The sequence below is a fragment of the Chiloscyllium plagiosum genome, unplaced genomic scaffold (genome assembly GCF_037043375.1).
Source record: "Chiloscyllium plagiosum isolate Xiang-an unplaced genomic scaffold, Cpla_swu_hap1 HiC_scaffold_11, whole genome shotgun sequence".
NCBI lineage: Eukaryota > Metazoa > Chordata > Chondrichthyes > Orectolobiformes > Hemiscylliidae > Chiloscyllium > Chiloscyllium plagiosum.
The window spans coordinates 63,554,297-63,580,523 of NW_028270149.1; the positions used below are offsets into that span (position 1 = coordinate 63,554,297).

Here is a 26,227-nt window from a genome sequence, read left to right on the forward strand (position 1 = left end):
CAGCCCAATCCATCATGTGTGAATTTAGGTAGTGAACATCAATAGGTTGTTGAAAACTTGGCAGTGCAATAACTAAATCTGATTCTGTTTTGCAAATGTACATTGCAGCTGGATTCACTTATTTGCAATTAGCAGTAAAACCCCAGGCTCACTTTCACTTTGGAAGATCAGGAATGCTAAGGATAACTGTGGAATACTTACCATCACCTCAGCTATGATTAAGTAAATTAGGAGTCAAACCAGACTGTATCTCCTTTCTCGCATACAGTTGCATGCTGAGGATACTGTCCTCATTCTTTTGGTATGGCTTCTCTGCATAATCTTTCCTTCCTTAATAATGGACATACCTTCACATTCTCGTGAGCCATCAAATGCCCTTTAATCAGATATTTTTAGAATGTATTCTGATAACACAGCATATATAATATATATATATATATGTTTTTTTGCTTTTATCCTCCTTGCTGTTACTATTTGACCGGTAGGTTCAATGTCACCAAATCTTAATAAAAACTTACATTAACCTAGAAACACTGGCAGGCAAATATATTTATCAATATATTTTTGATGTTTCTACACAGTCAACTAGGCAGTTCTTCCTATTCTATTCACTATGTTCATCATTCTCTGTGTGAGGGCAGGTCCAACCCACAACACTACGATTCCACCATAGATATGGTTAAAGTGGCAGGGCCCATATGCACTCCCTTTTTGAACAGAGATTTAACCCCAGGCTAGCCTGATCAATACCAACCATGCAGCCCCTGATCAAAGGAGTTTGAGTTGCTGTGGCAAAGACACTTTTCCAGGCATGTTGTAGCCTGGAGCAATGCAGGGTGATGGTAAAGGTCCCAATTTCCTTTCATCACTCTATTGACCTTACTGGCATTAGTGGCATTGGTGTGTGTTTTAAGAATTTGCAGGTTGATTATCAATCTGTTGGCTCTGTTATGCATATGCCTTCCTTGGCCATCATGTCCTGCAGTTGGGCTTGAATCTAAAGCACCTGACTGAGAAGGAATGCTTCCCATTGCACCTCAAGTTGTTCCTGTCTTTTATATAACAATCAGTACAGCAACTCAGGAACAATATTTTGTGAAAAGAATATTCTAAGGGCTGTTAGTGTTTTAGATCTCATTTAAAGGGTGCCCATGCTTTTACAACAAAAAAATTATGAAAATTATTTCTATTTGATGGCTAGTGAAAGCAATGTATTCACCATTAATAAATCATTGGTACAGTATTAATCAGCCATCACGACTTTCAGTCAGAGAGTATATATCCAACTGAGGAGATTCTGTGGACTTGAAAAAGTAAGAACAGTGAGAATTACAGTAATCTCAACAAATTATTGAACAATGTGAACTTTAAATTGTATGCTTATCAGCTATAATCTGCTATTCCTGCAAAAGCTTTTTGGTAGATAGTATGTCTTGAAGGGGTTAAGGTACAACAAGAAAAGCTGCATTTGGGAGGAGGTGATAGGAATGAATCTGACAGCCTTGTGTTTGCAAAACGGAGGAGTAGCTCATGAACTTAAGCTTTATCATTGCTTCCTTGCAACTGGGCCATTATCCTGCATGGGTCTGTAATAAATTGTCGGATTTTCTACTCAACTGAAATGATAGGATGAAAATTGAACTGCACAGTTTGAGTTAGCCTTCGAGAGACGTAACTGAATTTCCCACACACAAGTACTATAATGATAGATAGTACCTGTACCCAGGTGAAGAGTTAGCAGTTACATTTGAGATGAAAACTGTTAGCTGAGACGTTTATCTGCTGCCTCCTGCCCAATCTCTGGTCAACAAGGTCAAACCAATGAAGCTGCAATTGCAGAAATCTGTCTGTGGTAGTAATGTTTAAACTAAAATGGTTTTGCTCAAAACCTTTTTCCAGTGTCATTAGGGAATAAGTGCAATAATAAGCACAGGCTGCTGGACGATAGCACGCATTAAACTTCCAACATGTCACATTCAATAATGTGCAGAGGGAATTGTGCGTAGGCTTTTGTTGATATCCTACCAAATATATACAATTATTCTAAGGTTTCTTGAAGACAACTTACAAATTTCTGTGAAACAAATATTATAGTCAATAGTAACATCCTGATATTAATACCTTTATTAATACTTCTGATCTGGTTCAGGTCAATCCATGACTTCCTTACAAGTTAAATAACCAATATGCATGCACCATGTACCCTGTAGGCTACTTCAATATTGCTTTTTTGGATACAGAAAAACACAAGGATGTATAATTTTTGCGATGATTGATGTAACATGAGAAACTCCAATAAATCTATATTGTATGCAGATATTTCCAGTTTTCATCAGAAAACTGAGCTTTTTCTCTATCTTTTTACAGTGCCAAAATGGAAATGTTCATTAATTATGCACAAAGTTCATCTCATAACAGGATAATATGGATTTTTATTTTCTTTAATTTATTCAATGGATGCTTGTTTGGTCTGATAATGAGACTTAGGTGGCCCTGTTTGGACCAATTTATTTTTTGCAACTACATCTATGAATTCAATAAACATTCTTGCACAGCAGACCTGCTGGCCCTTTTCTGAAGACTGCTTTTATATCCTGATGTATTACCAGGAAGCTCCGTTTGAACATACAAGACAATGTCAGTTGTTCCCAATAGAAGATAGTGCTGGTAATACTGGTGATGACGACTTATCAGCAGCAGTAATGTTATAAAATAACTCTTGAAATCTGGAAGGGAAAAAAAAACAAATGTTATAAATGTGGCCTGGCAAGTCATTATTATCCCTACATCCAAATGGAAAATTAAATGATAACACAAATTGTACCCGTAACGCACCCCAATCTTCTCACACTCTGGTGTTTGTGGATCCCGGTTTGAAAATTTATGAGCCAAGCAGCTATATTGTCACAGCACTGAAACACTGAATCAGAGAATCGATTTGTGTGATCAGCTGTCAGCACTAACCTCTCCACCTAATTGATGAACTGAATCATTAGTATAAAGCCAATTTAACTTAGTCATTAATGCACAGCAATAATTAGTTTTACCAGTCTAACAGTTACCATCTCACCTTACTGACTGATGTTGAGACTTACTAATAGAGGAACAATGTTATAACAGATTGTAGTCTCTTAAACTGCCCACAGACCGGTCAGATTTTAAGTTACTCGATTGGATAGTTTCAATTTCCATATTCATTTTCAAAAGTCTAATTACCGGCTTGATATTTCAAAGTTAAAATGGAGATCAACAACTACCAGATTTAACCATTGCTTATCAGAATACATGCAAAATTGAAGTATTTTTTCTTAACAAATATAGTACAGGGATGACTTTGCTAATGCCAACCAAAAACTTTCCAGCCTGGAGTGGGCACATGATTTCTCGACCTACTCCCAGCAGAGAGATTTCTGCCAAGAGTTCACATTGAGACAACTGTCACTTGACTATAAATTTCCACGGGCATTACAGATGAATGAACTGTATAGGTGAAAAGTTGCCATATTTCATGTGGAGCTTTTTACTATCTCATGGCAATATATCATCTTCGTACTGTGACAAGGTTCACTACAATACACAGTTCTTTCATTGGTGGCTCTGCATTAATTCTGTACCAATAGGTAGAATGGAAATTGCTGGCAATGGAATAATCAAATTATTAATCTCTGGAAGAGAAATAACAGGTTAATATTATGATATGTACCTTTCATCACAACAGTTCTATTCTGTTTGAAATTTCAAGTTTTCTTGTTTTGTTTTCAATCTCTGTGATAATTTATTTGCTCTTATGCACTCAACACATTGCAACAGTATTGTTGTCCAGGATATATTAGATTGCCTTTACTTCATTAATAGATACCAATGAAAATTGATATGAACTATTGTACATCTATGGTATTAAGAGTTTTCATGCTTATTTTAATTTCATGATCTTTACGGAAATGGCCGCAGTTGATTGCATATCAGTAGCCAGTTTTACCGTTCACTCAATTTCCTTTCTCCCTCGACAGTCCCTTTAGTGACACTATTCAAGTACTCCTTGCAGAAATGTAGATAAATGCAGTTGTTTGTTGAACTATTAGAAGCTAGTTGGAAATTATCTCCAAATTTCAGATTCTTGACAAGAAGGACATTTGGCGTTGTCTATAAATGAAATCTGGTGAACTATCACTCATAGGAAGTCTGTTGTCTTAAGCATGGTTGTGATGTTCATGCCCAATGTGATTTGCCCTTTACAAATCACCACTCCGGCAGTGATTGTGGGTGTGATCTAAATAAATCTTGAGGTCAACTAGTCTTTTATATTACTGAGGGCTGAATGCAAGGGAAGGTTGGGGGAAGAAAACTCCTCTTTTTACCTATTTTTGCAATTACATCCATAGTGCAATGGGCAGAAACAGTATTATTAATCACATTTGATTGAACTGCGAGATAACTTTGCACCCTGAATGTTAATTTTCAACAATTCATCAAACACATTTGGTTAGGGAACCCTTATATTGCAACTTCAAAATCCCCTTTAAAATATCTCCATGCACATTCTAAGTAAGTATCAGTGATTTCATCTGGACTCAGTAAAAATTCATCCCAATTGGTTAGAAGCAATGTAATGATTTTTAATTATTGTATTTGTTTCTTCAAGCAGGCTAGTCTTGTTTTCTGCCTACAGTAAATGGGAAATTGATAAGACAGCAAATTGAATTGGCTATAAAGACAATGTTCAATTCAGAAATATAGTATATCACATGTGCCTCGTGATTACAATTTTGCTAGTTCATGAATTGAAATCTTGTAAGGCTATTTCTATATACTGTTAATGATTGGAGACATCTATTAATGATTGTATCAAACTCAAAGGAAATGTCATTACAGTAGCTGATATAGTGCATTTTTTAATATGGCCTTATCGATCCTATCTCTGTAAACCAATTTGATCTCTCCCAAAAAACATTGGTTGTTCGAAAAACAAGAAGATTATTTTTGTAACAACTTCTCCAACAAACAACTTTAAATTGTCCAAAGGACTCTGTATCCTAAGACCTGCCTCTATAATTTCCTGAATGATAATTCCCTGACCTTAGTCAGCAAATTCTTCAAAACTGAAAAGTCTTTCTGTTAATGCATGTATCGACATAAGTAAGATCATCAAATTATTTGCATCTGGAGGAGAAAAGACAGGACAATCTTATGGACAGTATCTTTCCACTCAACAGTTCTATGTCCATTAACAGAATAAGAATTTAAAGTGATGTTTTATTGGCATTTTCTTAAAATTGGAACTTAGGAGACAACAGCCAATCTAAATCTGACTCTCTTAGAGTCATAAAGTATGGAAACAAACCCTTCAGTCCAACCAGTCACTGTCAGCCATGCTGCCAAACTAAACTAGTTCCACTTGCCTGGATTTGGCCCTTATCCCTCAAAGCCTTTGCTGTTCATAAATTTATCCAAATGTCTTTTAATCGTTGTAAATGTACCTGCATCCATTACTTTTTCTGGCAGTTCATTCCATACACAAAAACCACTCTCTGTGTGGAAAAACATTTTGCCCCTTGTGCTCTTGTTAAGTCTTTCTCCTCTCACCTTAAAATATGCCCCCTAGTTTTGAACTTCTTCACCCTAGGGAAAGGATACTTGTCATTCACCTTATCTCTGCCCCTCATCATCTTTAAACCTCAAGGTCACCCCATAACTTCCTACACTTCAGTGAAAAAATGTCCCAGCCTCTCCAGTTTATTTTTATATCTGAAATCCTCCATTCCTGGCAACATCCTGGTAATTCTTTGCTGAACTCTCTCCAGTTTAATGATATCCTTCCTATAACAGGACGACCAGAACCATACACAATACTGTAAAAGAGACCTCACCAACATCCTGTACAATGTCAACATGACATCCCAATTCGTGTGCTCAACGATATAAGCAATGAAGGCAAACATGCTAAATGCCCTCTTAACATCCTGTCTATCTGTAACACAAATTTCAAAGAATTATGTACCTGAACCCCAAGATCTCTCTGTTTGACAGGCCCTCCCATTAACTGTATAAGCCCTGTTCACGCTTGTATTACCAAAACACATTCCCTCACATCTATCCAAATTAAAATCCATCTTCGATTCCTCAGCCCATTGACCAACTGATCAAGATCTCTTTGTCATCTTATTCAGTAGTGCATTAGAAAGTTGAATTTAACTCTGTGGGTACTGGGAATTCAATCTGGACATCATTTTATCATAATTAAGCCAAATAAACAGTAATTTTAAATGTAATGTGTAACAATAGGCCGATTGACTACAATGGAAAGGAAAGTTGAGCTGGGTGGGTATGTGGATTCATCCATTATAATTATGAGGGAAGAGGGAAACAAGTGAAACTTTATATTTTCAATGACTGACACCCCATGTATGCAACGACATTAGCTCTAAAGATAGGGCTGCACTATGCATGATGCAGTGTACAGGTTTCTCAAGTCAGTGTATATCATCTCCAGGTGGGTTTACTAAAACATAGCTAAATGGTGGTCATGTCAATGATATATGGTCACCATTTAGCAAAACAGCTTTTGTCATAGTTGTAATCTATTTGAGCTGTCATGCATCATGTAAACCAGTAATGTTCATTGTGTTGTCCTTTACAAACCTGCCTCGGCATTGTATATCATCCAGGACAAACTGACAACATCGTGAAAGCAACTGCACATGTGCAAGATCTCATGTGACATTGATATTTATATGAACAAGATTTGTGCCAATGCTATTCCCTTGGTTTTGAAGTCAGCCTCACAGTCTGCCCTGATCTGTAAATTGAACAAAGTTAACACAAAAGGAACCCAGGTTATTTTAAATGGCTAGTACCAACATTTATCTCCTCTTTCAATTACAATTAGAACAAATTCAAAGGGGAAATGTATATAAATTTTCAGTATAAATAGAGAAAGCAGCACGGCATAAAATCCTAGTTCTAACTTAGTTTCCATGCCATAGGGAATCTAATCTCATCTAATCAGATGTGGTACCTTGTAATGCTGTATTTTCTTTTTATTGCTCATAAATTCTGGTCTTCAAATACATTCCCACATCATATAAATAGTAATCAATAAGATGGATACTTCCTTAACCTTCAATTTTTCTCCTTCTCCGCTTTGTTATAAGACATTTTTTTCTAATATGAAGAATGCAAATGAAGGTTGTGCTACTACTGGAAGTAAAATAAAAATCAATCAAATCTAAGCGAACTCCAGATTCAGATGACCTGCCGCCTTTCAATGAATCCATATGACCCATTACCTTCTAAGTTTACCAATTGCGAGATTGAAATATCTCACTGACTGTTCAAACATTATTACACACAGCCTGAGGGTGTCTGATCTACTACAATGTCAATTCTTCCAATTAAATTGCAGCTGTTTAAATAATTTATTTTTGATAATTCACAAGAGAAGATAATTCAGAGTGAAAGTAAATGTTTGGGTACTGCAAGAAATATTGATTCAGACCCTTTGGTCCAATCAATCCACACCAAATATGTTCCTAAATTAAACTAGTCCCACCTGCCTGAGCTTGACCCATATCCCACCAAATCTTTCCTAATCATGAACTTATCCAAATGTCTTTTAAACATTGTAACTGTACCTGCACCCACCACTTTCTCAGGTTTTGAACTTTCCCACACTAAGGAAAAGATACTTGTCATTCACCTTATCTATGCCTCTGATGATTTTATAAACCTCAATAAGGTTACCCTGCAACCTCCTACGTTCCAATGAGAAAACATCCCAGCCTCTTCATTTTATTTTTATACCTCAAGCCCTCCATTCCCATCAACATCCTGGTAAATGTTTTCCTCACCCTTGCCAGTTTATTAATACCTTTCCTATGAAAGGGTGACCAGATTGCACAACTACTCCAAAAGAGGCTTCATCAATGTCCCATACAACCACAACATGCCATCTCAACTCCAGTGGTCAAAGACCTGAGCAATGAAGGCAAGTCTGCTAAATGTCTTTTTAACCACCTTGTCTACATGTGATGCAAATTTCAAAGAATTGTGCACCTAAACCCCTAGGTATCTCTATTCCACAACACTACCCAGATCCCTACCATAAATCCTGTCATTGCTTATATTACCAAAACACAATACCTCACATTTATCCAAATTAAACTCCATCTGCCACTCCTCAGTGCATTGACCCAGTTGACCAAAACTTCTTTGTAATCTTAAATAACCTTCTTCACTGTTCACTATGCCACCAATTTTGTTGTCATCTGCAAGCTTACGAACCATGCCTTTTATATTCTCATCCAAATCATTTATATAAGTGACAAACAAAAGTTGACTGAGTACTGATCCCTATGGAACATCATTGGTCACAGATCTCCAGTCCAAAAAGCAACCCTCGCCACCACACTCTGTTTCCGACCATAAAGCTGATTTTGTATCCAGTTGGCAAGTCATGTGAACTGACTTTATTAATTAGTCTACCATGTGGAACCTTGTCAAACACTTTACTAATGTCCAAATAAATAACATCTTACTGCTCTGCCCTAATCAATCTTTTCAGTTACTTCATTAAAAAAACTCAATTAAATTTTTGAGGTACAATTTTTCTTGCACAAAACCATGCTGACTATCCCTAATCAAGTCTTGTCTCTCCAAAAACGGTGTAAATCCTTTCTTTCAGAATCACCTCCAACAACTTACCCACCACCAATGTCAGACTCTCAGTTCCCAGGCTTCTTCTTCTAGCCTTTTTTTAAACCATGGCACAACATTAACCATCCTCCGATATTTCACACATGTTCACAGATGATACAAATATTTCTGCTTGGAGCCCCACAATTTCTTCCCTAACTTCCCACAACATCCTGGGATATACTTGATCAGGTCCTGGATACTTAACTACCTTTATGTTTTTAAGGACCTCCAGCACTTCCTCTTCAGTAGTGTGAGCTGTTTTCAAAACAATATTTATTATATTTATTTATTTCTGTGTTCTGTAGCCTCCATTTCTTTCTCAACAGTGAAATATTCATAAAATATCTCTCCCATCTCCTGAGCTTCAACACAAAGAATACCTTGTTGATCGTTGAGGGTCCTACTCTTCCTCTCTAGTTGCTCTCTTGTTCTTAATGTATTTGGGGAATCTTTTTGGATTATCTTTCATCTGATCTGCCAAGGCTATCTCATATCCCAATCCCAATCTCAATCCAAAGATGTGCAGGTCAGGTGAATTGGCCATGCTCAATTGCACATGGTGTTAGGTGTATTAGTCATGGGGAAATGGGTCTGGCTGGGTTACTCTTCGGAGAGTTGGTATGGACTTGATGGGCCGATGCGCCTGTTTCCACACTGTAAGGAATCTAACCTGTAGGGAATCTAATCCCCTCTTTGCCTTCCCAATTTCCTCCTTAAGAATGCCCCTACAAAGACCGTTCCCTCTGTGACTACCTGGTCAGGTCCACGCCCACCCTCCCATCCTGGCACCTTCCCCTGCCACCGCAGGAACTGTAAAACCTGCGCCCACACCTCTTCCCTCACCTCTATCCAAGGCAGTAAAGGAGCCTTCCACATTCATCAAAGTTTGACCTGCACATCCACTAATATCATTTATTGTATCCGTTGCTCCCGATGTGGTCTCCTCTACATTGGGGAGACTGGGCGCCTCCTAGCAGAGCGCTTTAGGGAACATCTCCGGGACACCCGCACCAATCAACCACACCGCCCCGTGGTCCAACATTTCAACTCCCCCTCCCACTCTGCCGAGGACATATAGGTCTTGGGCCTCCTTCACCGCTGCTCCCTCACCACCAGACGCCTGGAGGAAGAACGCCTCATCTTCCGTCTCGGAACACTTCAACCCCAGGGCATCAATGTGGACTTCAACAGTTTCCTCATTTCCCCTTTCCCCACCTCACCCTAGTTCCAAACTTCCAGCTCAGCACTGTCCCCATGACTTGTCCGGACTTGTCCTACCTGCCTACCTCCTTTTCCACCTATCCACTCCACCCTCTCCTCCCTGACCTATCACCTTCATCCCCCCCCCCACTCACCCATTGTACTCTATGCTACTTTCTCCCCACCCCGACGCTCCTCTAGCTTATCTCTCCACGCTTCAGGCTCTCTACCTTTATTCCTGATGAAGGGCTTTTGCCCGAAACATCGATTTTGCTGCTCCTTGGATGCTGCCTGAACTGCTGTGCTCTTCCAGCACCACTAATCCAGAATCTGGTTTCCAGCATCTGCAGTCATTGTTTTTACTTAAGAGATCGTTAATCCCAGTTGTTTAAATCAAATATGTGATTCTTTTTTAATCTTGACTGGAACCTCAATATGTTTATTCATCCATTGTCACCTAATCTTACCAACCTTTCCTTTCACTCTAATAGGAATATACTACCTCTGAACCCTCATCGTTACACTTTTGAAGGTTTCTTGCTGGTCAGTCATTCTATCACCTATGAACAGTCTACAATCAATTTTTGAAAAGCCTTGTTTCATACCCTTAAAATTTGCCTTACTCCAATTAAGAACTTTAACTTTCATGGAACACCTATCCTTTTCCATATGATTTTAGAACTAATAATATTTAGATCACTAGTCTCACAATGTTCCCCCTACTAACAGCTCAATCACTTGCCCTGCCTTATTTCCAAAGAGAGGAATTGGGGTCCTCCAGTGGTCCCAGCATTACAGAGACCAGTCCTCAGCCAATTTGATTCACTCCACGTGATATCAAGAAATGGCTGGAGGCACTGGATCCTGCAAAGGTGATGGGACCTGATAACATTCCGGCAATAGTACTGAAGACATGTGCTTGCCACTTCCTAACCAAGCTCTTCCAGTACGGTTATAACACTGGCATCTACCAACAATGTGGAAAATTGCCCAGGCATGTCCTGGACATATAAAGCAGGACAAATCCAACCTAGCCAATTGCCACTCCAACAGTTTACTATCCATCATCATAAAGTAATGGAAGGGGTCATCAACAGTGCTATCAAGCAGCACCTGCTCAGCAATAACCTGCTCAGTGATGCCCAGTTTGGGTTTTGCCAGGGTCACTCAGCTCCTGACCTCATTACAACCTTGGTTCAAACATGGACAAAAAAACTGAATTCCAAAAGTGAAGTGAGAGTGATAGCCCTTGACATTGAAGCCACATTTGACCAAGTATGGCATCAAGGAGTCCTGGCAAAACTGGAATCAATGGGTATCAGGAGACAAACACTCCGTTGGTTAGAGTCATACCTGGCACAAAGGAAGATGGTTGTGGTTGTGGAGGGTCAGTCATCTCAGGTCCAGGACATCTTTGCAGGACTCCCTCAGGGCAGTGTTCTAGGCCCAACAATCTTCAGCTGCTTCATCAATGACCTTCCCTCTGTCAGAAGTGTGGATGTTTGCCGATGATTACACAGTGTTCAGCACCATTCACAACTCCTCAGATACTGAAGCAGTCCTTGCAACAAGATCTGAACAATATCCAGGCTTCAGAGAAAAGTGGCAAGTAACACACAGGCCACACACATGCCAGACAATGACCATCACCAACAAGAGACACTCTAGCCACCTCCCCTTGACATTCATCGGTAATACCATCACTGAATCCCCCACTGTAAACACCCTTGGGGTTACCATTGACCAGAAACTCAACTGGACTCACCACATAAGCACAATAGCTACAAGAAAATGTCAGAGACTAGGAATACTGTGACGAGTAAGTCAGCTCCTGACACCCCAAAGTATATACACCATCTACAGGGAACGAGTCAGGAGTGTGATGGAACGCTCCCTACTTGCCTCATTGGGTGCAGTTCCAACAACACTCAGGAAACTTGACACCATCCAGGACAAGCAACCCAATTGATTGGCGCCACATCTACAAACATTCAATCCCTCCACCACTGGCGCTTAGTAGCAGCAGTGTGTACTATCTACAAGATGCACTACAGAAATTCACCAAAGATCCTTAGACAGCACCTTGCAAACCTATGACCACTTCCATATAGAAGGACAAGGGAAGCACGTATTTGGGTACACCACCACCTGCAAGTTCCCCTCCAAGGCACTCACCATCCTGACTTAGAAATATACCGCTGTCCCTTTACAATCATTGATTCAAAATCCTGGAATTCCCTCCATACCCGCATTATGAGTCAACGCACAGCAAGTAGATTGCAACGATTCAAGAAGGCATGTTACCACCACCTTCTCAAGGATAAATAGGGATGGGCTATCAATGCTGGCCAGCTAGCGATGCCCAAGTACCTCAAATGAATAAAAACAAAAGGGTCACGTTTTGCTCCTTTTCTAGTAGGAACATTTACATATCGACAAAGACATTTTTTCTTGAACACATTTTACAAATTTTTCGCTATCCAAACCTTTAACATTTTGGCAGTCTCAGTCACGATCTGGAAAATTGAAATCCCTTACTATTTCAACCTTATTATTCTTACATATATCTGAGATCTCTCTACATCTTTGCTTCTCAATTTCCCTCGGACTATTAGGGGGACTACAGTACAATCTCAAAAAGGTGATTATCCCTTTCTTATTTATAATTTCAACCCATGTATTTTCACTAAATGATCCCTCAGAAATATTTTCTCTAATTACAGCAGTAATGTTTTCCATAATCAAAAATACCTCTCTTTATTCAAAGTTTGTGAGAAGATTTGTAGCTCGGGTGCTCGTTGCTGTGGTTCTGTTCGCCGAGCTGGAATTTTTTGTTGCAAACATTTCGTCCCCTGTCTAGGTGACATCCTCAGTGCTTGGGAGCCTCCTGTGAAGCGCTTCTGTGGTGTTTCCTCCGGCATTTATAGTGGCCTGTCCCTGCCGCTTCCGGTTGTCAGTTTCAGCTGTCCGCTGTAGTGGCCGGTATATTGGGTCCAGGTCTATGTGTTTGTTGATGGAGTTTGTGGATGAGTGCCATGCTTCTAGGAATTCCCTAGAATTCCTAGAACATCATTTCAGAGATGTTCTTGATGTATGATAGCCATACTCCATGACAGCCAGACTACTGCGACCACTAGGACTTATAACAGCACACAAACCAACAGCCACTCTCAGACAACAACTCACCAAAACGAAGGACCCGATACCCAGCAAGAGCAAAACTAATGTAGTGTACAAAATCCCATGCAAGGACTGCACAAAACACTATATAGGACAAACAGGAAGACAGCTAACAATCCGCATCCACGAACATCAACTAGCCACGAAACGACACGACCAGCTATCCCTAGTAGCCACACACGCAGACGACAAGCAACATGAATTTGACTGGGACAACACTACCATTATAGGGCAAGCGAAACAAAAAACAGCCAGGGAATTCCTAGAAGCATGGCACTCATTCACAAACTTCATCAACAAACACATAGACCTGGACCCAATATACCGGCCACTACAGTGGACAGCTGAAACTGACAACCGGAAGCGGCACGGACAGGCCACTATAAATGCCGGAGGAAACACCACAGAAGCACTTCACAGGAGGCTCCCAAGCACTGAGGATGTCACCTAGACAGGGGACGAAACGTTTGCAACAAAAACTTCCAGCTCAGCGAACAGAACCACAGCTACCTCTCTTTATATTCTTCCTATAACATCTAAAACCCAGAACATTGAGCTGCCAGTCCCATCCTTCCCTCAGCCAAGTTTTTTTCCAGCTAGGATATCCAAATCCCATGTTCCTGTATATGCACTGAGTTCATCAGACTTACTTGTAAGACCTCTTGCATTGAAATAAATGCAGTTTAATTCTTTAGAGTTACTTTGTTCTCTGACTTGCTCTTGTCTGTCTTTTCTAATTAATTTGCTGTTTTCTGATTCAGAACTTTCTTTCTATTTTCACTGTTACTTAGGAAGCCCCCACTCCACCTCTGTAAAAGTTTACAGGCTCCTGAAATAGAACTAGCAGATTTCCCGACCAGGATATTTGTCCCTTTCCAGTTCAGGTGAAGCCCATTCTCTTTGAACAGGTCTATTCTGTCTCAGAAGAGATCCCAATGATCCAATAACCCAAATCCCTGCACATTGCAACACCTCTTCAGCCATTGATTTACCTCTCCTATCCTTTTATTCCTTCTATTATTAGAATTTGGCACCAGAAGTAAACCAGAGATTACGACTCTTGACGTGTTTTTTAATCATCTATCTAATGTCTTATATTCACTCTGCAAAACCTTAGCCCTTTTCCTCATTATGTCATTCCTACCAATGTGTACAACAACTTCTGGCTTCTCTCTTGACAATGTGCTTCAACTGTTTTGAGATGTCCTTATCCCTGGCATCAAGAAAGCAACATACTATCCTAGATTCACGCTCACTGCCACAGAATCTCCTGCCTGTCCCCCTGACGGGAGAGTGTTCTCCAATAATTGTTCTTTTAAATCTTGGCAAACCCTGTTTAAGATAAAAGTTAAGTCTTAGTGCCCAGGATTTTCCTCTGAGAAACTATCTCTTCCGACAGTACCCAAATCAGAGTACCTGTTTGAGAGAGGAATAGCTACAGGAGACTTCTGAACTACCTTTTTACCTTTCTTGATAGTCAACCATCTATCTGACTGATCCTGCTGTGTAATCACTTCTCTGAATCTACTACGCATCACACTCAGCGTCTCTTGTATACCTTCAGTGACATTGGGCCTAAAAGGAAGAAACTCTCAACAGTATCTTATATAAAAATAAACTAACTTTCCTTACCCACAGATTTAATATTAAGTTTGCAAAAAAGAGAGAAAAATTTTTTAACATATAAATATTTAAAAGAAATCAAACACTTAGCTGAACAAATGAAAAAGAAGATACCTCCTCAAATAATCCAACATTCAGCTTTCAATCACTGGGAAAAAAAAACTCTCTCTGGAGCAGTCCACATGTAACCCTGTCCTCATGCTCTGTATTAAACAATCTCTCCTTCTCCACATTTCTTTTACTTAAACTTTATTGGCAGAAATTTTTTTTAAAATCGCTCTGCAGATCAAAACTCAACAAACACAAGCTCCATTGAAAAAATATCCTTGGTGTTTTTTTTAGACATTTGTTTTTAGATATATTGAAGTTTAAAACAGAAAAAGAGAGGAAAGAATCTCTCCACAGAATGAGACTTGAAAAAATCCAACATGTGCCATGGCCGTAAAAGCTTTCAAACATATGTAATTTAGCAGAAGTATTATAAAAAATATTACAATCTTGTCATGATGAAGGACAGATATTTGGATTCCAAAGGTTTTTAATTTCTTTTGGATGGCCATATTTGATATTTTACTGCCAGATCTAGCAGGTAGGAAAATATTTAGGGGATGACTACAGCAGCTTCCAAATGAGAATTCATTTGGTTATGAACTAACACCAAAACAATTGAATCAAATTGAAGTTAGAAGGTATAGAACGGATGGTAACATCTATATTTTGAGAAAACAACAATAACTGAGTACATTATTGGATCAGTGGACCCAACACTGGAAAATTTTAATCAATTTTATAATTTATTCTAACTACAAAAATATTCTTTGTAGCAGAGAAATTATTTATATTGCTGAATTTTAATATGTTTGTTTAATGAGGATATGTTTATATTATTTTCTATATATACAACATTTTACAATGAAGATTAGAGGCTCAGTCATAGATTTTAACAGAATCAAATTAAACATTAAATTCTATTAATAGAACTTAAGAGAATATAATTCACTATTTGACCTGATATAATTATTTATTTCAGCATCATAGAACAGAAAGTGTCTACTTGGCCTGTTGTGTCTGCTGGCTTTTAGTAGAGCAATCCAATTAGTCCCAATCCCCTGTAATTATTTTCCCTTTAAGTATTTGCCTCCCTTGATTGTTACTATTGAATGTGCTTCCAGCTCTCTTTAAGTCAGTGTACTTCAGATTTCACTGTGCCTAAAAATGCTATCCTTTGAACATTTTGTTTTATTCTTTTGTCAATCACCTTGAATCCGTGTCCTTTGGCTCTTATGCCATGAAAACTGTTACTCCTTATTTACTCTAGTAAAACCATTCTTGATTTTGAATACTTTTTATCACATCACCTTAACCTTCGCTGCTCCAAGGGAAGCAAGCCCCACGTCTACAGTCTCTTCACATAATTGAACTCCCACATCCCTGTACCATTCCAGTGGATATCTACTGCACCCTCTCCAAGACCTTGTCATTCATCCTAAAGTGCACTACCCATATTTGTACAGAATACTCCATCAGGGCTGTTTTTATTAAAGATTTTGCATTACTTCCTTCTTTCTGCATTTGGGACTATGAATGATCCTATATTCTTTTTTAACAGCCTCCTCAACTTGTCCCCTTACTCCCAAATATTTGTATACATGTATTGTGAATAATTTCCTTTGGAGAGTCTGTTCTGGACATTTTGCAGATACCTTTGCAGACAGAATTATTTCTGAAACAATTTAAACCCAGCAAAAAACACTAATCTCTCATTTACAGAATTTACACAGAATTAACAAAGAACCCAGTTTTTTTATTATAAAACACCGCATTCAATTGCTGTGATAAATCGCCAATGTTGCCTGAATTGTAGATTCTAAGACTGTTCACAATATTGATTAACAAGTTGGAGGTCAGTGAAGAGTTGTGGCTGTGTCTCTCTCATGATGTTTCACGTTTTCACAACACTTTATATGCCTGTTCATAGCTGTTGGCAGAATATTTTTTGGGACCAATTAATTGTATTCATTTTGCAATGTTTAGGATGTAGCAGATTAGAATTGATGTATTTGACTGGGTCGGTTGAAATACTTATAGCTTCTGTCTGTGCCACCTATGATTTGCCAAATACGTTTTGAATTCTTTCATGCTTTGTTTCCACTTTGAAATTTAACTTCAAATAAAGCCAAAGAATTCCAGCAGTTGAGATGAGAAGAACAGCTCTTTGTACAATAGGTTAACTTCACTACCTGCAGCTGCCTACGATGGTATCTACAACTTTACCAAACTGCTTTCAGTATTGAAAAGCTACATACGTTGAGTCTGTTCAGTACTTGTAACCACAACAGAAGCTTTACTTTATGTTAGAACAATATTCCTAAAAAGACAAGGAGATAATATGTGTGTGAAATTATTAGGTGCTTCCACAAAAATCTAAAGCATTTGTATTTGAATGTTGCAGATGAAATAAATTCTTTGTTTAAGCCACCACTTTGAGATTTCCAAGGCAGTTTCTTTTCCACTAATACTAGTTCAATGAAGTTGACATTCTTTATTATGTTAACATTTATCAAAGCAGGTAATAATTTGGATGATGCCATTGATGCTGGTACATACTTAAACCGAAATAAATCCCATAACTCTATGCTAATTCTGAAGAGCATTGTTCAATTAGTACAATTTTAAATACAGTATTTTTTCATTCAGTTTAACAAAACAGTAAACCTATGAGCATAAGTGGCAAACCTGAACCCCAAAAGAAAGATTCTATGAATATCAAACTTGAAATACATTGAGTCAGTCAATCAAACATCATCTACACTTCTGGTCCTGATTAAACAGTTATTTGCATTCTTCCGTTCTGGTCAAAATAGCCAGAAACCAAGTTCCAAATCGAGAGTCAAAAGCCTACTTTCCAGTTTGCTCTCCTGGATGGTTGAACATTCACCATTGATACAAATGTTCCAGGAATCAAATATTCATACTTTAATTTCCCACACCTAATTAATAAAATGACTTCTAAAATAATTGGCCCCAATTTTCAAAGAATGGTAGTCACCCTCAGATTGCCACTTCTGCTCCTACTTTTTTCCATCTTGATAGAACTCTGCATTTCTTGCCAGCTTCTTCAGGAATTTGAAATCTGTAATCGGAGTTCTTCTTTGTAGCTCTGGATTATTGAGGGAGCCAGGGCATGCCCCCTGTTTACACCAATAACTGCAACAATCCATGTTTTTGTATGTATTCACTCACACACTGAAAAGCTTTGGGACAATTAAACAGCTTTTCAGTGTGTTAGTGAATGACTGTGGATGAGGTAAGTGAGTAGGAGGCAAGATATAAAGTGTGTAAGTGGATAGGTATTCTGGGAAGTGGTTGGGATGGGATCTGTTCTGAGATCAGAGGATAGTCAAGTCAAGTTAGGGCAGAGTTTATTAGAGAGTTAGAAGGGTTGCCACGTCATTGGAGTAGAAGTCAGGCCAGGTTGAAAGTGTGTGTTATAGGATTGGCGGAGGTGCTAGGCAGAAGAGGTAATTCTGAAAATCTGCTCTGTTGGGTGGTGGGATCTAATCAGGTCTGGTGCAGGGACATCAGGAAATTGGGATGGGGGTTAGTTGAGAGTCAGCGGATCACGTAGTAAGTCCAAATATCTGGAGATTCATGGCGGTGGTTAATAAAGTCTAGTTGTTCTGGGACTGTGGGTGGGATTCTGGAGATCAGGGTTGGGCAGTGATGATATTTGAGGGCTGATGGGTCACACATTTTGTTGATAAGGTCTAGTCGACTGAGTGGGCATAGTCAGAGGGTCAATGAGAGGTCAGTTGTACAGTTACCTAGGAACTAGACATGGTTTCAATCTACCTAACATTTCCAGGGTATTAATCCAGATATTTTTGCATGTGTAAAGGTGAAAGATCATTGGGATATCTAGGAATGTTAATTAGTCAGAGCAGCCATGATCTTATTGAATGGCAGTTCAGGGGCTGAGAGGTGTACTCCTGTTCCTAAATTGCTGACAAGTATGGATTCAATATCATCATCTCATTGCCATATCACTCAAGTGGATACAGGTTTATAAAAACAAATGATTGATAGAAGCCTCATAATGTTGAGAAACAAAGAATGATTCAAATCTTGGCATGTTGTCACCTGACCTACAGCTCACAAAACTGACTTGAAATCAGCTGCAGAGCTACCCAGTGAGAACAACTTTGTTCGGCATGCTACTTTCTCAATAGACCTCTATTGCATGTCTATTGTAGATTTTGCATCAAGTCAGTTAGGTTTATGAAATTAAATTAAATCCAGCTAAGGATGCCCAATTTTACAATGAATTGCTTTTTGAGAAAAGGGGACTGATCCTTTCATAAAATAATACCAGGTTCTGTGCTGATCTGGTTAAAAGGTTGACAGGACAGTTCCTTCTTTAGCAATGATAGATATTTCCCTTTTGGCAGATCTGTTCAAGTAATTAAAAATTGATTTTCTACCACTGTGTTTCAAATTTTATTTTGGAAATGTTTACCTGTCATAATAATAGACTTGTCGACCCATAAAGAATTAAGTCTTGGATTATTCTTCAGGATAACAAGTCTAAGATTTGCCAACCATATAAATACTGGGCTTCCATAATCCAAATGAAATAAAACCTAGAGCAAAAAACCTAAATATAAATCACTTGAATTTAGGTAGGAAAATGGAATCATAGCTAAATAATAGCAAAAAAGACGCAAGTTATTTTTGTTTGCTTTTTACCTTTGTACTGTTTAAATCCCACTAAATCACCTTTTGCAAACTCACTGCATCCCAAAACAATTTACAACCATGAAGTACTTTTCATGTGTAGTCACTGTTGTAATGTAGAGAAATGGCAGGTATTTTGCACATACCTTCCCATAAACAACAACATGATAATGACCAGATAATCTATTTACCGATGTTGGTTGAGGGATTAATATTGGCCAGCAAACCAAGAAAAGCTCCTTGACATCAAAAATGAGTCATAGGATCTTTTTCCTTCACATAAATGGATAGACACTTGCCTTTCATCCTATGCATGGTAAATGTCTGATAGCCAGTTGGTGAAAAAAAGATCGGAACTCCATTTTTATTCCATTTTGGATTTATTCATTAAATGAAACATTAAAAATATGTCAACCTTAATTTGACAGCCTATCCGCAGTCACTACACCCTCTTGCTGATTGAACACAGAACATTTCCCTTATTAATGAACTTACTCACAGTTTGAAGCCTTACAGATTGATGCCTCCTAATCCAGTGTTCCAGCACTTCCACTTCTCCAGAATTGCAGTGCACTCACTCGATCTACAACATCTACTGGACTAATAAGCAAACTAACTAAAGAATAACCACTTGAAAGGATTAAGTGAGTTTATACTTCATCCAAGGAATGCCCTCAACCTGTCGAGATATTTTGGAAGCAACCAGTTTGGAGATGTTATTAAACACGTTATGAGCAGTTGGGACTAGAACCCAGGCCTCCTGGTTCATTGGAAAGGACATGACCACTCCACAATAGAGTCCTTCCTTCTACCTGTACACATGTTAGCCTTAATACAGTTAACAATTGATTAAAATTCAATTGTGTAGCACATTCTGAGTCCTACACTTAATTGTCAGCTTAGATTTGTGCTATGATTTCTGAACTGGAGATTGAGCCCATGACTTTTTGACTGTGAGGTGAGAACAATGACAGTGAGCCAAGGCTTTTTTTTCACCTAACATATAGAATGGAACAATTAGAACAATATAATTTGATGCTGTCCTTCTGCAGCATTCTAAGAGTACAAATATTTACACTACTACAACAGGAAGGCTAACTGCAGGATGCAGCATCTTTACAGACCTATTGGTGTGTTGGTGTCTTGATATTGCATAGTTGAAGAATGAGAATTGATTCTAGTACATTGGTGCCATGATATATTTTCCTACTAATCATGAAGTGCAAGTCATATTGGATTTATTCCAGAATAAACTTGACAATTTAACTGTATATTAGTGCACAGTTGTTAGATGCATCACGGTTAATAGCTCCTGAAATATTTCAAACAGTCTGGCATCTTTAAAACAAATAGAGCTGAAAACTATCTTGCACCATAACTAACTTATATTTCCATTGATTGTCTTGGAGTTATAGACAATAAAACTGAATGTATTAGATATTTCATTTGATATGTCTGATTAATAACATCTTTATACTTAACATTGTTCATGCTGCATGTACTAAATGAAAACACAAGTGAAGAAACCCCAGTAGTGGAATATTCTGCTTGAACAAAATGGCTGTTTGACTCAGTTTAATAGGCTTCTAATGTGTTAATTAAATGTATGCTGTTTGATGGAGATTGGACTGTTGACTTAATAGGAAGAAGTTTATTAGTCTATTGACCTAATTAAGAGAGGATGAATCGGAACAAATGAACCACATTAGGCCAGGCAGCAAATAAGAATCTGTTTTCCAAATAATTAATATATATCCTTTAACCTTTCACTGTTACAATTGATTAACTCCTTATAAAAGTATGCACTATGGCTCAGCAGAGTCATTTAATACATTTATTGACTGACTTGGACCTCAGCATGTTAGGGTGTCAATTATGAGATAGATAGGGCTTGAAGATCAATTAAAAGTATTGACTCATACAGTAAAACAAATTGCTACTTAGCAGAAGACTATATTTTAGAAGGCATGAGAGTCTGAAAGTAGGATAAAAAGTTAAAGGACACAGAACTTTTTGTTTCAATGCCGACAGCTTTATTGAAGCTCGTGTCACAATTAGGAATACTGGAAAACTTTTTTTTTTAATTCACTTGTGGCATGTGGGCTACACTGGCTGGCCATCCCTACTTGGCCTTGAGAAAGTAGTGGTGAGCTGTCTTCTTGAATGGCTGCACTGCACTTGCAGTAGGCTAACCCACAATGCTCTTAGGGAAAGAATTCCAACAAAGAAGGAATAGTGAAATATTTCTAAGTTGTAATGGTGAGTGGCTTGGAGGGGAACTCACAGGTGTTCCAATGTATCTGCTGTCCTTGTCCTTCTAGATGAAAGTGGTCATGAGTTTGGAAGATGCTGTCTGAGGATCTTTGGTGAAACTCTGAAGTATATCTTGTAGATCATGCACACTGTTGCTACTGACTATCCGTGGTGGAGGAAGTGAATGTGGTATGAATGTTGTATTAATAAAGTGGGCTGGTTGTTCTTGATAGTGTCAAGCGTCTGAGTGTTTGGAGCTTCATCCATCCGGGAAAGTGGATAGTATTCCATCATATTCCTGACTTGTACTTTGTAAATGGTCGACAGACTTTGGGGAGGCAGGAGGTGAGTTACTCGTTGCAGTATTTCCAAGCCTCTGACCTGCTCGTGCAGACGCTGTGCTTATGTGGTGAGTCCAGTTGAGTTTCTGGTCAACAGTAACCCCAAGGATATTGATAGTAGGGGAATTCAGTAATGGTGACACCATTGAATGTCAAGGGGCGGTGGTTATATTGCTTCTTATTGGAGATGATCATAGCCTGGCATTTGTGCAGTCTGAATGTTACTTGTGACTTCAAAACAAGAGGGCTTTGTTTTAAGGTGAGGGCGAAAGGTTTAAAAAGAACATGCTGGGCAACTTTTCTTACACTGAGAATGGTTCATGTGTGGAATGGATTGGTGGATAAAGGTATAGTTACAATGTTTAAAAAGCATTTGGATAAGCTCAGGAATAGGAAAGGTTGGAGGAATATGGGCCAAGTGCATGCAGGTGGGGACTGGTTTAGTTTGGGAACATGGTCGCCGCGGACTGTCAGACTGAAGGGTCTATTTCGATGCTATATGACTCCATGACTCTTTAACTGCATTAACCTCCTTTTTTTAGGATTAGTAATCTATCTCCTACTTTCTGAACACATCAATTTTTGAGTGAATGGTATTCAATAGAATAACTACCTCAGGATAAAAGCTTGGCTGGTTTTGATAGTCTGTGTGTGCAAACGTAATATTTTTCCCACTGAGCCACCCAATCACCAAATGGACACAGCTCACTGGACTTCAGCCCTTCTTTGAAAATGCCAATCATAAGTTATGAATTAATTCTTCTGATTGGTTTTTGCAGTATCTGTTACAAAACTAATTTTTTTGGGATAATCTATGAGCAATTTTTGTGTAAATACATAGTGATGATTTCTTAAGATGTTATTGAAAACTTCATTGAAAAGGTAGAATGTCCTTTGTCCACTTTAGAATCTGGAAAAGCCTTTCCTGTGGCTCAAAGGGAAAGGTTTTCTTCTTGAGCCACACAGAACAGTAACATTGTATACTGTTCTCTCACAGTCAGTAATCTCACCCAGATCATCAATAGAGTTTCAGACTCCCAGGCTTAGGGAGGCTAACTTAAATGGATTTTCTCCTCTCCGTGCTTTCAAGTGGATATCCATAAGTTGAAAACAAGAACAGGATCTGAATTGCGGTGATGTCTTCCACACTTGCATAGACTGACCTCTCCCACAGGTGAAGATCTCATGGTTATGTTGTGTTTTTGAGCGAGATGCTGCAGAAGGCCATTAACTGTGTAATTGTACTCTACTGAGAACATCAATGCCTGCGGGAGTATAGGGATAGGGCGGATCGCTGGAAAGGGAAACTAAGTTGTTCTTTCCTCATCTTCAGAAACAATATGTTGAGCTGATCGTCTATGGGTCTGACTGACATGGGCTGCGATGAGAGAATCCATAAGGACTTCAAGCAGAAATCCTTGTAGAAAAAACTCAAAACTTAGACAGAAAAACAAAGGCCTATTGTCTTTTCTAAGGTTGATTTGCCCAAGTATTTTAAAAGATCTTTTTTAGAGTAGGTGTTCCTCTCAACAATACCAAGAAAAATGCATTTGAGGACAATATCCATGGAAAGTGACAGGGCAAAATCAGAGTGTTGGAAATGTGTTGCTGGAAAAGCGCCGCAGGTCAGGCAGCATCCAGGGAACAGGAGAATCGACGTTTCGGGCATAAGCCCTTCTTCAGGAATGGGGAAAGTTTGTCCAGCAGGCTAAGATAAAAGGTAGGGAGGAGGGACTTGGGAGAGGGGTGTCGGAAATGTGATAGGTGGAAAGAGGTCAAGGTGAGGGTGATAGGTCAGACTGGGGTGGGGGCGGAGAGGTCGGGAAGAAGATCTCAGGTTAGGAAGGCGGTGCTGAATTTGATGGATTTGACTGAGACAGGGTGGGGGGGAGGGGAAATGAGGAAACTGGTGAAATCCGAGTTCATCCCTTGTGGTTGGAGGGTTCCTAGCCGGAAGATGAGGCGTTCTTCCTCCAACCGTCGTTTTGTTGTGGTCTGACGATGGAGGAGTCCAAAGACCTGCATATCCTTGGTGGAGTGGGAGGGGGAATTGAAATGTTGAGCTACAGGGTGGTTGGGTTGGTTGGTCCGGGTGTCCCAGAGGTGTTCTCTGAAACGCTCCGCAAGTAGCCGGCCTGTCTCCCCAATATAGAGGAGGCCACATCGGGTGCAGAGGATGCAATAGATGATATGTGTGGAGGTGCAGGTGAATCTGTGGCGGATATGGAAGTTTCCTTTGGGGCCTTGGAGGGAGGTGAGGGGGGAGGTGTGGGCGCAAGTCTTGCACCTCCTGCGGTTGCAGGGGAAGGTGCCGGGAGTGGAGGTTGGGTTGGTGGGGGGTGTGGATCTGACGAGGGAGTCACGGAGGGAGTGGTCTTTACGGAATGCTGATAGGGGAGGGGAGGGAAATATATCCTTGGTGGTGGGGTCCGTTTGGAGGTAGCGGAAATGACGGCGGATGATGCGCTGTACATGGAGATTGGTGGGGTGGTAGGTGAGGACCAATGGGGTTCTGTCCTGGTGGCGGTTGGAGGGGCGGGGTTCAAGGGGGGAGGAGCGGGAAGTGGAAGAGATGCGCCCAATTGTCATTGTTATCCAATGGCCCTTTCACATAAATGAACAATGAGTGAAAAATGATTAGATTTAACTATGATGACACTCGTAATCAGATCATGCCTTAATCTATTATATGGTGTTCCACAATGGCCACATAGACAAGTTACTGGATGACTGATGGTGCTAACTCAATTATATTTCAGTATAATATAATGACTGGCCTAATTGAGAGGAGACTATTGCAAAAGGTTTCAAATTTATCTTAACGTTAACTGTGACATCTAAGTTGGAACTAAAGTCTTGCAAGTTCTTTTATTCCTTTAACTTGGATGCAAATAACATTCTATTATTTTCCAAAATTTTGAATTATATTTTAGTCATTGTCAGTTTTGCCAATACAATCAAGTTTTTCACTGGATAGATCTATGAACAACAGATAAAATGAATGAACAATTGATCTTGTTGGTTGAGGGAAGAATGTTGCTGAGGGGTTCACTCCACAATGCCAGGCCAGATTGGTGGAGAACCTTTGTCTTGTGGAAGTTCAGGGTGACACCCATTCTCTTATCAAGGTCCACAGGGAGGTTTTAGAGTACGTTGACCACTTCCAATACCTCAAGAATGTTCTGTCGGCCAAAGCATGAAGAGATCCAGTACCACCTCCAGTGTGCTAGCGCAGCCTTCAGCCATCTGAGGAAAAGGGTGTTCGAGGAAAACATCAGATCCGACCCTGAGAACCTAGTTTACAGAGCTGCAGTGGTTCCCACCCTCCTATATTGCTCTAAGACGTGGACTGTCTACAGCAGACACCTCAAGCCGCTGGAACAGTACCACCAAAGCTTCCTGCATAAAATCCCATCAATCCATCGGGAAGAAAGAACACCAACCAGGCCTCAACCAGGCCAACCTTCCCAGCATTGAGGCACTGACCATCCTTGATTGGCTGCTATTGGCTGGGAATTTCATCTGCATGACCAACACAAGACTCCCCAAGCAGGTGCTCGACTCCCAGCTTTGAAATGGCAGACAAGCCCAAGGCAGACAGACAAAGCTCTTCAGTGATACCCTCAAGGCCTCACTGGAAAAGTGCAGCATCCCACAGTCACCTTGGAATCACTGGCCAAGATTGGCCAAAATGGAGGAGGAGCATCCAGGAAGGCATCAAGCACCTCGAGACTTGCCGTCAGGAGGAAGCAGAAGCCAGGCGGAAACAGAAAAAGGAGCGCGCTGCCACACCAACACCCTACACGGCAGCTGCCATGAACACCTTCTGCCCCAAGTGTAACAGAGCTTGCAGTAGCCATATCAGTCAGTGTAGCCACACACCGACTAACCCTGAGAGTGAAAGAGAGCCATCCTTGTCTGCGAAGAACCGCCAGTGATGATGATGATGATGATAATGATGAGGTTCAAGACAACATACAAATTATTTGTTCTTCTATGAATGATGCCATGTAGTTTTTTTTTTGCATCTGAACCAGCAGGTGGGACAATAATTTAGCATCTTATCTGAAAAACAACATCTCCAAAAATGCAGCATTTTATTAGTTCTGCAATGAAGTATCAGTCTAGATGTGCTCATGATCTTAGAGTGAAAACTAAATCCATCCCTCTGTGCCTCATCAGTTGCAATGGCATTTACTGCA

At 39.6% G+C, this 26,227-nt stretch overlaps 1 protein-coding gene across 1 annotated transcript in view; it reads left to right on the top strand.

The window, feature by feature from the left end:
• Positions 1–26,227, top strand: part of pcdh11 (protocadherin 11) — a 760,567-nt gene that overhangs the window by 680,973 nt on the left and 53,367 nt on the right. The gene's annotated exons all lie outside the window — the stretch shown is intronic.